The sequence below is a fragment of the Pteropus vampyrus genome, unplaced genomic scaffold (assembly GCF_000151845.1).
Source record: "Pteropus vampyrus isolate Shadow unplaced genomic scaffold, Pvam_2.0 Scaffold456, whole genome shotgun sequence".
Taxonomy (NCBI): Eukaryota; Metazoa; Chordata; class Mammalia; order Chiroptera; family Pteropodidae; genus Pteropus; species Pteropus vampyrus.
Window position 1 is genome coordinate 505768 of NW_011889237.1, and position 13464 is coordinate 519231.

Here is a 13464-nt window from a genome sequence, read left to right on the forward strand (position 1 = left end):
CTTACAATGGATGCTCTATTGTGAGCTGAGGCAAGGTCAGGGTCAGGGGGGCGGGGCGCAGGCCCCAACCAGGGCGCAGTGTCCCTGGCACTGCCGGTTGGCTGGGCGCTGGCTGACCTGGCTTCCTCCTGCCGGCCCCACCACCCCCTCTCCTGGCTCACAAAGACCCTGCGTCCCTTTCCAAAACTGGGTTCTGCTCTCTAAGTAACCTTAATGCTCTCACTGTCTAGGACCTTCCACGAGAATCCTGAGCCTCCTCTGAGCACTGCAGACTCCAGAAGGGGTCTCTGTTATTTATTCATTCATTCCTCCCTCCCTCCCTCCCTCCTCCCCCAGCTCTCTATCTCCATCTACCCTGTTAATGATCTGGAAATGTTTGAACAGCCAGGCAGCATGGCTTCCATTGAGACTCATTTATTTATTCACTAGATTTCAAGCTCCTATTATGTGTAGGAGCACCTACTATGTGTAAACACCAGAGATACTTTCATTCACCAAGTATTTGTGGTAATGTTTATCTACAGAGATGCACGTGTTTATCCAGCATTTGTGGAGCACTTGCTATCTGCTAAATGCTAGGATTATATGCATTCATTTCCCAGGAGTCTGTGGAGCACCTACTGTGTGTTAGGTGTTAAGGACATTGCAGGGAACAAGATGGACTCTGTCTCTGCTCTCAGGCATCTCGCGGGCCAGTAGGGGGCAGGCACTCAACGGCAATTCCATGTGATGGGCACTTGTCCCACGCTGACTGTGAGTGGGGTTCTTAGGCTCTTGAAGGGCAGGGTTGGGGATGCGTGATGGTTAGTACAGGGAGCAGTACTACCAGACTCAGATCGAGTGTGTAACTTTGAGAGACTTCACCTCCAGGATCCCAGTTCACGCAGCTGTAGAACGGGTTCTGGCGAGACTTAGCAGAGGGGCCTGAGAAATATCAGTTGGCTTCTATAGGGGGCAGTGGTGGCTTTCGATGGCTCAGCATCTGCTCCTCCTTCTGGTGAAGGCCCCTTGATCTTGTTGGGAGAAAGGATTCTCTTCTTTCCTCTCAGCACCTTCGGTTCAGGTGGGGCTAACCCCTCCCACCCTACTCTGGAGGAGCACGTGACCAAACCTGGCCAATCAGATCATCTCACTCTCTGCCCACAGTCATTGGTTAGAGGGGGGAGTCACGTGATCCGGGCAGGAAGGTGGGTGAGTTTGAGTTCTGGAGCCATTAAGGGGAGAAGCTCTTCCTGCTGGGGTTGGCAGGTGGATGGGATGTGGTCACCTGGTGCCATCTTGTCTCAAGGGGAAGCGAGCCACCCTGAGAATGAAACCAGCCGGGAAGGAAATAGAGAGAATGAGGCATGACCGCGCCATTCTGAGCCCCTGGATCCAGCTGTGCCTGAGCTTGCCCGACTCTCGGACTTTTCAGTAGCATGGGCCGACAAATTCTCTATGTTGCTTCAGTCACTTTGAATTGGGATTCTATCACGTGGATCCAAGAGCCCCAACTCATAAATAGGCCTTTTCTCTCTCATTTCACAGAACAGAAACCCTGCTACACCACACGTGGAGCGGGGAAAACGAATTCCGTTTCTACAAAGCCGATGAGAAACGGAGAGCAGGAGAGGCTGCGCAGCCGTCTGCGTCTCTGGCGTGCGAGGACCCCGTTCTCCTGCGGGCCGACCTCGCCTCGCTGAACGGGGCAGGGATCGGTCACCTTCTGGGCCGCGGCTTTGGAAAGCTGTGCTGGAGTGCGCTCAGCGTCGTGGGCAGAAGGGGACATTTCTAGGCTGTCTGGTCTGTCTCTTTCTGCATTCACGGCGGCCCAGGTGGGAGAGGCGTGGGTGAGGTGAAGCAGGTGGGATTCGGAGGTGGCCAGCTTTTTCTGGAAAGGGCCAAACAGTAAATATTTTATGCTTTGTGGACCTAAAGAAGAAGAATCCTCTTCGTTTTTTGTTTGCTCATTTTGTTTTTTTAAAAACTTTTAAAAAAGGAAAAAAAAAATCTCTCTTAGTTCACAAGCTGCACAAAAAATAGGCCACGGGCTGGACTGGGCTCATGGCTACAGTTCGCTGACTCCTGGGTTAGATTATAGTTAGAGGGACCGTAGCTATATCTTTTTCCTTCCATTAGGGGGACAAAACCCTCATTCCCCCAAACCCAGGAAATGTCCCGGAAATTCTAATATTTCGATGTCAAAATCCACATTTACAGCTGGTCCCCATCTCGTTTACATCTCCTAGTTGTCCCCACGGCACTTACCACCAGGCGTAACTCCAGGTTTGTTTCTTCGATTTTTTTCGGTTATCTCCTCATTCTAGAATATAAGCTCCCTGAAAAGGGAGAGCCTGGGAGGCCCGGGGCCCGGGGTGCCAGGCCATTTGGGTCTGATTTCAGAGGCTGTGGGGCTGGGCAGGAATGTGTGGTGAACTTGACAAAGAGCAGAGATGCCGAACTTTGTGCTGTGTGGGTGGAGCGGGGTGAGCCAAGGGCTCTGGAACCCTCTGCAGGCCGGCTACACCCTCAGTCCTGGATCGTGAGCTCAGAAAGTGGTGAGCTCCCTGTCTTGGAAGGCGGGTGAGTGGAAGCCAGCCGCCTGCGGGGTGCCATGTGCACGTGACTCCTGCCCCCAAAGGCAGGCTCCCCACACCTCCCTGGCTTGCATGACAGCCTCCAGCTGTAATCTGCCCAGATCCGGATTTGGCTTCTTTGGGATCAGGAGTCACCCTGAGATCTTACGCTTGTCGAGCAGAACCAGAGAGACACGTGGGCTCTGAAGCTCTCTCTGAGCCCGGGTCTCCGGCAGCCAGGCAGACCTCAGAGTCTCAGCGGCCTGGGTGGGGAGTGAAGGGTGCTCTGCTCCCCCGTTTTCTCTAGGCTTGGCTGCTGAGCCCGAAGTCCGCGAATGTCCAGTGACTCTCTCACCCCGGGCGCCCTTCCCACTGCTGTAAGGTCCCCAAGGCTTGTCAGAACGCAGTGTGGACTGGTCGAGCCCCAGAGCAGCCGGCTGGCAGACCTGTGCCCCCCACCAGGTGCCAGCGGGGAGGGCATACTCACCTGGTGCCACACCAGGACACTATCCTGGGTGTTCGTGGCTGGTTTCATTCCGATGGATGGGTGCCCAGGCTGCTGAGCTAGGTATTGGTTACGTTACCCCTTGGGGCCTTTTCCTGCAGTGTCACCTCAATCACTGCCTTGCAGGTGTGTTTTGGGACCTCCTCTATCTCTTACTTGAATTTCTCGTCAGATCCGTCCTCAAGAAGAGGGGCTCAGGTATACTGTTATCAAAGTAGGTGCCGTTATTATCCTCATATCACAAAAGAGAAACTGAGGCACAAAAGGTTAGGTACCCAAGTTCATTGGCTCGGTTGCACATTCGTTTATGTATTTTGCATCCATTTGGAATGGTGCTGGGAGTCAGGGGTGAACAAGGCAGCCACCATCCTCATGGACACGGGGTCTGACATGGGCTGTCGGGGCCACACAGTAAGGGCTTGGCTAAAATCCAGGAGTCCAGGAAGTCTGCCCTGAGGACCCTAAGTCCCCAGCTTGGTACAGCTCTGGGGTCAAGCAGTGTGCCCTTACGGACAGCTCTGCCTTTCTGTCTGCCACTTACTAGTTGTGCCCATTTCCTCGTCTCTTGGGTTTTGGTGAAGATAAGAAAGTATGTGATAGACAGGATCGGAGCCTGGTGCACCCTGAGCACTGTGTCCGTGTCAGCATTATTTGTATTAATCCCGACTGATTAAACAAACTGAAAGCAACATGTCAGCTCCATCTTCGAGCCTCAGTGGGGGACAGTAGCTAGAAACAGGATAAACGATGTGCGGAACAGGGTCCCAGGTAGAAGGAGCAGTATGTGCAGAGACCTGCATTACCATCCCACCGAAACGCGTGAAGAGCTGAGGGCAGGGCTCAGCGCAGGTGTGGCGAGGGCGGAGCCCTACCCTCTGGGGCTCACAGGATAAATCGGACCCTTCAGCGTGAGGCGGGAAGGGGCAGGTGTATCTTTGGCGGGGTGTAGACGAGAGCAAAGGAGCCCTTCCTCAGGCCTCGTTTCTCAGGCACGTGTGGGGACAAAAACTGCAGGGACCTTGTTGATTGGAACAACAGCTCAGTTCCGGGGACGAAGACATACAGATCTTCTTGGGAGACTCCCTCCCCCGTCTCCAATCCTCGCCCTGTGAAAACCCTCCTCGCGAGAAAGGCCTTGGCCGCCCAGCCCCGCGGCTGTGGGAGATGAGGCTGTCTCTTCTGGGTTGCAGAGGGACCTGCTGTGCCTCTCATTTAAGAACGAGGCGCTTCCTGACCAGAAATGACTCAGATAGATTTGTTGGCGGAGGGCTGCAGCTGCCATCCTGGGATTAATTTAAAGTGCTGGCTCAGGATGGCAGGGCTGCTGGCTGCCCACGAAGGTCAGCCCTTCTCCGAGCCTCCTGTCTGGGTCACTTTCAGAGCCTCTCTCTGAGGAAGCTGCCACCTCCGGAGAGGAAATGACTGGCCTGAACTTCACCTCTGGAAAATTCTGCTGAGGCTTCTTTCTGCCCTCTTGTTCTAGTGATGGCCGCTGAGGGACGGCATATGAGAAGGGGTTTATTCGATAGTTCAATCGGCAAACTGTTATTCAGTCAACAAACGTTTGCTCTCTGTGCCAGGCAGCCAGGCACCGTGCTAGGTCTGGTGATAGGAAGTTACACAAGGTACCGGCCTTGCTCTCAAAGAATGTCAGCCTTACACAGAGAGAGACAGGCAAGCTGGCGATGACTCATGGTGGCATTCTCTCTCTTTGCAAGTGGCAAAACAAAACGAAAACCTCAAACTAGCTTAGGTGAGAGGTAATTTAATAGTCCTCATGTAACTGAAAAGCTAAGTTCAGGAGCTGAAAACATTTACCAGGATTTACTCTTTCCTTTCTGGGACTCTGCTTCCCATGGTTTTGATTTCTGTGGTAGGCAGCATAACGGCCCCCACCACCACCACCCGCCGCCGCCGAGGATGTTCACGTCCTAGTCTCAGGGAACCTGTGAACATATGTCCTTACGTGGCAAAGGGGACTTTGCAGACGTGATTCAGTTAAGGCTCTTGAGATGGGCGGACTGTCCTGGACTATCACGAGGGCATTGTACTCACAAGGCTCCTTATCTGGAGAATCAGCGAGGTGACCAAGATGGAGAGATGAGAGTAAGGCCACTGCTGGAAGAGGCCACGAGCCACACAGTGCAGGCAGCTTCCAGAAGGGCTGGGAAAGACAGTTGTGCATTTTCCCCTAGAGCCACCACAAGGAACACAGCCCTGCCGACATCTTGATTTCAGCCCGGTGAGACAGATTTTCGACCTCTGACTTCCAGATCTGTAAGACAATACATTTGTGTTGTTTTAACTCACATCTCCCTTGGTTTCAAGTCTAGCAGAAAGGATGGAATGTTGTCTCCCTGTTAACTGCTGGGCAAACCCTCCTAATCATTCTGATTGGACCAGCTTGGGTCACATGCCCGTCTCTGAGCCAATCACCTGACTCGCAGTGCTCTGATTGACGACCAGTGCCAGGCTGGGGTCGCAGGCTCCACCCTCGGAAGGAATGGAGCCCATGGAACATCCTAAACTAAGTCTTGGGTGGAAGAGGGTCAAGGTTATGCTTCCGTTTAAAGGGGGAGTGAGTGCAGTTGGCTAGAAGCAGCGACAGCCATTCTCCAGCGGAGGACGGAGAATTCTCACCCAGCTCCAAGGCAGAAAGAAAGCGTTGGGGGCACTGGGAGATGGGCTTTATTCCCGATTTCCTGTCTCATAAGCAGTGTGACCTCAGGTGGGTGGTGCAGCTCCTGTTTCACACCTATAAAACGGGGCTTGTGACTTCCCCAGGGATCACCTTGGAGCAGCGGGCCAGCTTCGAGCGACTCCTCAGTTCAGTCAGACCGACCCCGGGTCCTGGGTGGTGGGCACGCTTGAGCGTTGGTGGTCCCTTGGGTCTGTTTTCTCAGTGGTTTTGCTTTATCAGGGCATTAAGCGAAACTGTCCTTTGGTGACTCAGACTTCAAAGGAGGTTGAACTTCTGGGCAAATCCCCCCTGGTCTGGTGGCGTGTGAGAAAGAAACGTGGCTCCTTCCGTTTGTGGTCTCGTGGCTTCTGACCCAGTCTGTTTCTCTTGCTGGCTTGGGCACCTTCGTTTGCCAGGTCCCTGTCAGAGGAAGGCTGGGACTTTGGCCCATTTGTTGAGAAGGAAGGGGCCTCTCGAGGGCCAGCTCGTCCCCTGGTTTGACTCAGATCGGGCGCCAAAGGTCACATGACATATTGATTAGGACTTACTGGCTGCAGGTGACAAAAGTCCCATCAAATGGGTTCAAACCTCAGCTCCGCCACTTACTGTCTTAGCTGTGTGACTCCGGGTACGTCACGTAACCTCTCTAAACATTAGTTTCTGAATCTGTAAAGCGGAGGTAACCTTCTGTGGGTGGCTGGATTTGGATCCTGTTCACAGGCTGCAGCTAGGAGTTCCCCGTGCATCCCTGCCCTGTACGTGGGTTTTGCTATTACACACAACTGAGTCTGACCCTAACTTCACCCCTCGATGGCCCCCTGTACTCTGGTCACATGCAATGGCACCCGCTCGCACTGGAAACCAATACGCCCTCTGAACTCTGGGAGAATCCCAGTTCAGAAGGAGCAAGGAGGAATTGCCAATTGCCACTCAGCTTGGAGGGCCCCGCGCACTCTGACCCACGAAGGTGTCTCATGGAACGGTCCGGGCTCCCTATCTAAAGTGTACATCCCCCCAACACCACTCTCTTCTGCTGGAGAAATCCACTGGAGGGAGAGGAAACAAGTTCAGACTTTGCTTAGTGTGTCAAGATTAGATTTGGCTGTAAGTAATAGAAACCCCATTTAAGACTTGTTTAAATAGAAGAGCAGTTACTTTTACTGTAAGAAGCCGAATGACAGGCAGGCAGTTGAGGGCTGTTATGTTCAGGAACCCAGGCTCTGCCTATCATTTTGCACTACCGTTCTTATCGTGGCTTCTAAGTCTGTCTCTTGGTTACAATGTGGCTGCTGCAGCTCCAGTCATCACGTCCACATGTAAGCAGGAAGGAGGGGAAAGGGGCAAGAGCGGATTCAAGAGGAGGCTGGATGATAAACTAATATAGTCATATAATGAAATACTACTCAGCATTCAATAAGCATGAGCTCCTGATACATACAGCATGGGTAAGTCTCGAATTCGCTTTGCTGAATGGAAGAAGCTATATGGCTTCATTTATATGACATTCTGGAAAAGGCACACAAGAGGCACTGGGGACAGATCAGCAGTTGGTGGGAACTAGGGTGGGGGTGATGAAACTGTTCTGTATTTTGATTGAAGTGACGGTCACACAAACTCTGTGTTTGCTAACTGTTCACCGAAAAGGGTAAAATGTACCGCTTGCATGCTTTTTTTTTTTTTTGGTGGGGCAGTAGCTGGGAGTCCTGACGTGTAGTGTTTGCCTATTTCCATGATGTAAATGCTCCGGCCTGGCTGACTCCAAGATGCCAGCAGTCTGACAGCTGCTCACAAAATTCCTGAACGTGGGCGGAATGCCTCGGGGCTTTGCACCGGGCACACCTTCTGCCCGGAGCCAGCTGCCCCCGGCTCTTTGCACAGCCGGCTCCTTCTTTCCTGGTCTGCAGCTCCGATGTGGGCTGGGCAGGCAGGCGCCTCCTCCGCCTCCCGAGCAGGGGAATCAAAGGCGGTCAGACCACTTTCTCCCCAGCCCGGTGCGTTATCTAAAATGACCCCTTCGTTCCCTTGTTTTTGTCTGTCTTTCCCCGGGAGAATGTCAGCCCTGGAGTGGTGGCCGGGGGAGGGCTCGTTCCTGTCATTTTCTCAGGAACTCAGAGGCGCACCAGGCCCGTAGTTCCTCCGTCCTTAGTCCTGGCCGAGTGAACAAAGGCAACACGGCGCTCGCCCGTCACACGCCACCCGCACGCCCGCAGACACAGAGCCACGCGCACCCCGAGTGGGCCCTCCCGCAGGCGTGGACAGACCCGCACAGCCCACCCCACTGTGACCCCTCCGCCTGGGGTGGGGGCGGGGCCGTCGCTTGATTATTCCTGTCCCGGTTGACCTTCCTCTTCAGAGCTGCATTCTGGAATTGCCGAGATGTTTCCCACAGGGAAGTGAAAAACAGAGTTTTGCAAGAAGAGGGGGGGAGCTGGTCGTGTGCCAGCGGCTGCTGGGCTGGGGCTGGTGCCAGGAATGGCCTGAGCTGCCAGAGTCCAGCCCCCGCCAGCTCCCAGCTCCGCTCCAGGTGTCTCAGTGTGGTGTGGAGCGAGGGACCCTCGCTCAGAGAGTCTCGGGGGCGGACTCATGTAAGTCACACTCGTGCTCGAGCTGTGCTCCCCACTGGGCCCTGCGGTGGCTGCGAGGCACGTTTGAGAACTAAGTCTCGGTATTTGAGATGAGGCCACCCGGACCGTCCCTGCATTTTTGCCTTGTCACTTCGGGCGAATTCTCTCAGGCTGGCACCCTGGACATTCCTGAGATGGCGGCCAGTTCAGTTAAACAGTAATCTGTGAGCCGGGCGGGCCCTGGAGGTCAGCTCGCCAGCAACCATTCCCTCCTTTCCCATTTCATCGGAGTCCGGATGTTTTGGAGGGTGTGTGTGAGGCACCTTATCCCAGGGGGTTAATCAGATAGGTCTGAGAAATTCCAGTTTTTGTTGCTCTGAGGTGGGCATGAGACCCGGCTCTAGCCAATGACGTGTTAGGGGGATTCCGCTGGGGGCTGGTTTGCCCCCGTAACGAGAGAGAAGCGCTGAGAAAAAAGCTCCTCTCACTGCCTCACCCTTTCCTCCCGGCTCGCTGTTGTACGAGGGAGTGTTGCCTGGAGCCACAGCAACCACTTTATGACCATGAGTCAAAACACGGCTGACTCATTGACGGTGGTGGAGCAGAGACTTGGTAAGCTGCTAGGTTTTTGAACGTGGAGCTAAAATCATTCCGAAACGATGCTCTCCACACTTCTTCTTCTATGAGACAATTCTGTTTCCTCAGAGCCATTACTCGCGGCAGTAGCATCCCAGCTCATTCACAGGCCTTTGTTTGTGGGCTTCTCTGCCCTGCCTCCTCCCCGCTCAGCTAGCTGGTCCTTACTCGTTATATAGCGCTCAGCTCTAGTGCCACTTGCTCAGAGGAGCCTGCCCTGGTCCCCGCCCCCAAGAGCAGATGACGCTTCCCCGCTTCACACTCTTCTAGCTTCCATGCCTTTCAAGCCCCTGTGGTTCAACAGTTCATGAATGTTTGTCTGGTAATGAAATTGGACATTCCACGAGACCGCTGTTTTGACGTGGAGCTGTGTCTGGCGCGGTGCCTGGTGCTCCGCGAGTGCTTGGCAGATGTTTGTGGAATGCACGAGTAAGTATTCTGGACTCTTCAAGATCTCAGAGTCCAGACCCATGTCGAGATACCACTTTACACCAGCTAGAGTGACTGATATCAAAAAGGCCGACACTGTCAAGCGTTGATGAGGATATGGAGGCACCGGAACTCTCTTACACAGCCGGAAGGCATGTGAAATGGTGCGACTGTTTTGGAAAATAGTTTGGGAGTTTCTTATTAAAAGGTCGGTCACACACCCACCATATGACCCAGCAGTTCCACTCCTTGGTATCTACAGAAGAGAAACGTAAGCATCTGTCCACATAGAGATCGTGCATGGAAATGAGTCAGTGGTCCAGCAACAGGTAATTGGATAAGCAAACGGAGGTCTGTCCACACAGTGGGATACTATTCAGTGAGACTAAGGAATGAACTATTGATGCACACAACGACATGGATGACTCAGCATAGCGGCACTGTACGAAAGAAGCCCGGGCTGAGAATTGACTTAGGGTGGGGGCAGTGGACGCTGGAGCCTGGCGAGGAGACCGTCACGCCTAGAATGGAGGCCCAGGTCCGTGCAGCATCCCACGAGGCTCATGAACTCTGACCCCGAGGTCCCTCTCCTTTGATTTTTCCCTCCGTTTCACTCCAGGCTCCCGGCCTCGGCCCTGCTTCCCGAACCCACCGGCCATGCTCCCAGCCTCAGGCTGTTTCCTCTGCCTGGGACACCGTTCCCCAGATCCAGACATGGCCCAGGCCCCCCTCAGATGTCGCCGCCGCAGAGAGGCCTGCCAGGTCACGTCCCCGTCTAAGAGACTTCCAGACCCCTCTTCCGTCTTGCCTTGCGCTTTATTTCCTTCTCGGCACTTAATTCCATCTGATAAAATTATATTTACACACACACACACACACACACACACACACACACACAGACAGAAATCATGTGCGCACACACAAAAAACGCAATATTTATGCTAAATGAAAGAAGTCAGACAAAAAAGAGAACCTACTGTGTGGATCCATTTGCATGAAATGATTCCATTTATAAATGTTTTAATCATCTCTCTCCTTCATTTAGAACCGCCTTGGACAAAACAATAGCCACTAGCCACTAGCACGTGTCTGTGGAGCACTTGAAATGTGGCTAGTGAGACTGAGAACTGATTAAATTTTACTTTATTTTCATTAAATTTAAAGTGAAAACCCGAAGCGGTTTGACGACGTGGATGCAGATATTAAAGGAAAATGTTTTCTGATGCTCAGCGCTCGGCAGAATCTCGTCTCTGGAACAGCTTGGGCGGGTCAGTCTGCCTTTCCGACTGTCGACTGTAGAAGATCGAAACACAGATCGAGTATTTCCGATGGAAATTTACCGGCCACGTTGGGAATACACAGTGTAGAATACTCAGTGGATTGCAGAGTGTTCATATGAAAAAAGAATAATGTAAACATCTCACTAATCACGTGGGTTAGATGCCAAAATGATATTTTGGATCGGTTAGGTTAAATAAAATATTAAACTTTGTTTCCTCTGTTTGTTTCTCCTTTTTATTGTAATGTGGCTGCTGGGGGTTTAATTCCACACGTGGCTCATGCTGTGCTTCCTCTGGGACTCCAGCTCGGTGAAGGCAGCAGTTGACCTCTGGGTTCACTTCTCTGTCTCGGGCACCTAGAGCCTGGCCCGCCGTGTGCTCTGGGCCCCCGATCCGTCCAGTGGAAGGCATCAGCCTTGATTTGCTGACCGTGGGCACCCGTCCTCAGAAACAGGGCATTCCTGGCCCCCAGGAGGGACGGCAGCTGCTGGGGGGCGCTAGGGCCGTGACTCAGTTCCTGCGCTGGAAGGGGAACTTGGGCGTCTGCTGGGATCTTGTCATCGTGGCTCCTACCCAGGTCTTGCTTGCCAAGGCCTTCCTCGCTGCCTGCCCACGGCCTGGGCGAGCACCGCCTCCCTGCTGGCTGCGGAAATGGTTTGCATCATTTGTACCCGAGGCCCGGGGGCATCTGAAGTTCAAATTCACTGGGAGGAAATCAGCCTGTGCCTTGTTCTTCCCGTGAAACACGAATCAATAAGGCATTGATCCAGAGAAGGCCGCCTTCCTTACCCAAGGCCTCCAGGCACACTCCAGAACCCAGCTTGGGGGAGGGAGTCGGAGATGGGCCCCTGGGTGGAGGAGGGTTTTGTATATTGGCTCTTTTTTCCTTTTTTTTAAACATCAAAAAAACAAAATTATGGTAAAAAACATAACTTTTATAAAAATTACCATTTTAACCATTATTTGTAAGTGTACAGTTTAGTGGCGTTAGTACATTCACGTTGCTGTGCCGTCGTTGGTCCCCAGAACTTCTCCCTCTCCAGGGGCGCCTGGGGGAGGGGTCCGTGCAGAGGGAGAAGGCTGTGGTTCAGCCCGGATTGGGTTTCCTTTGGGCAGTCGCATACGGGTAATTCCAGGAGGGCCTAACACAGGAAGTCTTTGCAAAGGCGTGGGCAGGCGCGGGGAATCCTGGGCTAGAAACGGAAGACCTGTTACCACCAGGGGTAGAAGGGAGGAGAGGAGGGAGAGCTCCAGAAACCCAGAGGGGAGAGGATGCAGAACATCCACCTTGAGAGGGGAGGTGTCCCTCAGCGGAGGGACACGACCAGCCTTAAGGAGCAAGCTCACTCCTCCCCAGTGTCTGGCAGGGGCTTCCCACTAGCTAAGTCCACCCAGAAGGCAGTGGGTGGTGTGCGGCAGCCTGGGGGCAGAGAGCCCCGGGCTGGAGAGAGAGGGATGGGCAAACAGCAGATTCTGGCACGCGGGGTCTGGTTACGTTTGTCGTGTAGCGAACATCTGCGTCTGTCTTGGCAGCACCCGTTCCCTCTCCTGGCAGCAGCCCTACCTTTCATCGGGGCATCCAGCCTTTCATGCCCAGGCTAAAGATGCACCCGCCATCTCCACAGATGATGAGCTTGTGATCCAGATCTAAGCCAATCAGCTTACTGCATTTCCCTGGCCTCTGTGATTGGTTCAGGATGGCCAATCAGGGCCGATCCTGGAGACTGGAGGGGCATCTCTTTCCTGCTGGACCCTGACCTGGGAGAGTTAGCATAAAATTCCTGGCAGCCATCTTGCCACTGGGTGGCATCTGTGAATGAAACTGACATGGAGGAGAGGACAGGCCAAGAGAGGGAGAGACTCAGGCCTAAAGGTATTGTCTAAGGCCCTGGATCCAGCTATGTCTGCAGGTGAATCTGATCCTGGAATTTTAATTGCTTGCGCCAGGAACTCCTCGTTTTGCTGAAGCCGGTTAGATTTGCACTGGCTTTCAGGAGAGATTCCTGACACTACTGGTTTTTCCTTTTCTTTTTACCCTAAGCAAGCTACAGCTCCGGGTCTGTTATTCTCAGGATTTGTTTTAAAGTTCAGCAAGAATGCTGAGCAAGCAGCAGATGTGGAGAGCAGCGAGCCATCTTCTGCCTCTGGTCTTTTGGGTCAGCATTATCTCCGCTTAGAGCGGGCAGTGGACCTGGAAGTGGGGGTGGGGGCTGTCCGGGCCCGGCTGGTCTAGCTGGCCGTGGCACAGCGAAGGTAAAACCTATTTGCCTTTGCCTGGCATGAGGTGCCCCAGAGGAAGAGGCGGGGGAATGTGGTGGTTTGAACACTGGCCCCGAGTCAGATAGGTATCGGGTGGGCTTCTCCTCAGCTCTGTGGTCCTGAGCAACCGCTCACCTTCTGCCTTTGCAAAACGGCTGATGTGGGAAGGAAAGCAGATGACGCCTGGCACCTCGCTCTCGGGAAGGCCCAGACAGGGGGCGCAGTGTTGGGGTTGCGGGCTCAGGGCTCTGGGGTGGAGTCCTGGCTCCCCCAACTGTCAGCTGAGGCGCCTTAGACACGCCCCTCACCTCTCTGCGCCTCAGCGTCCTCATCTGCAAAATGGAGCATTAACAGTTCTTACCTGACAGGGTAAGAACTTTTTAGGACTAAATGAGAAACGTCTGTGCCACGCATAGCACCGCTTACAGCCCACGCATGTGCGAGGGCTCAATAAACACGAGATGCTATTGATAACAGCATCTCACAGCAAAACCCCCGAGGCACATGTAGTTCCACGGGCCGCAGGGCCCAAACGGCCGGTTTCTTCACCTCATGC

At 53.6% G+C, this 13464-nt stretch overlaps 1 long non-coding RNA gene across 2 annotated transcripts; it reads right to left on the reverse strand.

Annotated features, from left to right (window-relative positions):
- Positions 1-499: 499 nt before the first annotated feature.
- Positions 500-6233, reverse strand: LOC111732411. 2 transcript variants are annotated; one of them, XR_002777542.1, is made up of 2 exons: positions 2248-6233; positions 500-1870 (listed from the first exon to the last, which is right to left on the reverse strand). It is a non-coding gene; the product is annotated as an uncharacterized LOC111732411 (long non-coding RNA). The 2 variants fall into 2 exon arrangements; XR_002777543.1 differs by having other exon boundaries at positions 5116-6221.
- Between the last annotated feature and the right edge of the window lie 7231 nt (positions 6234-13464).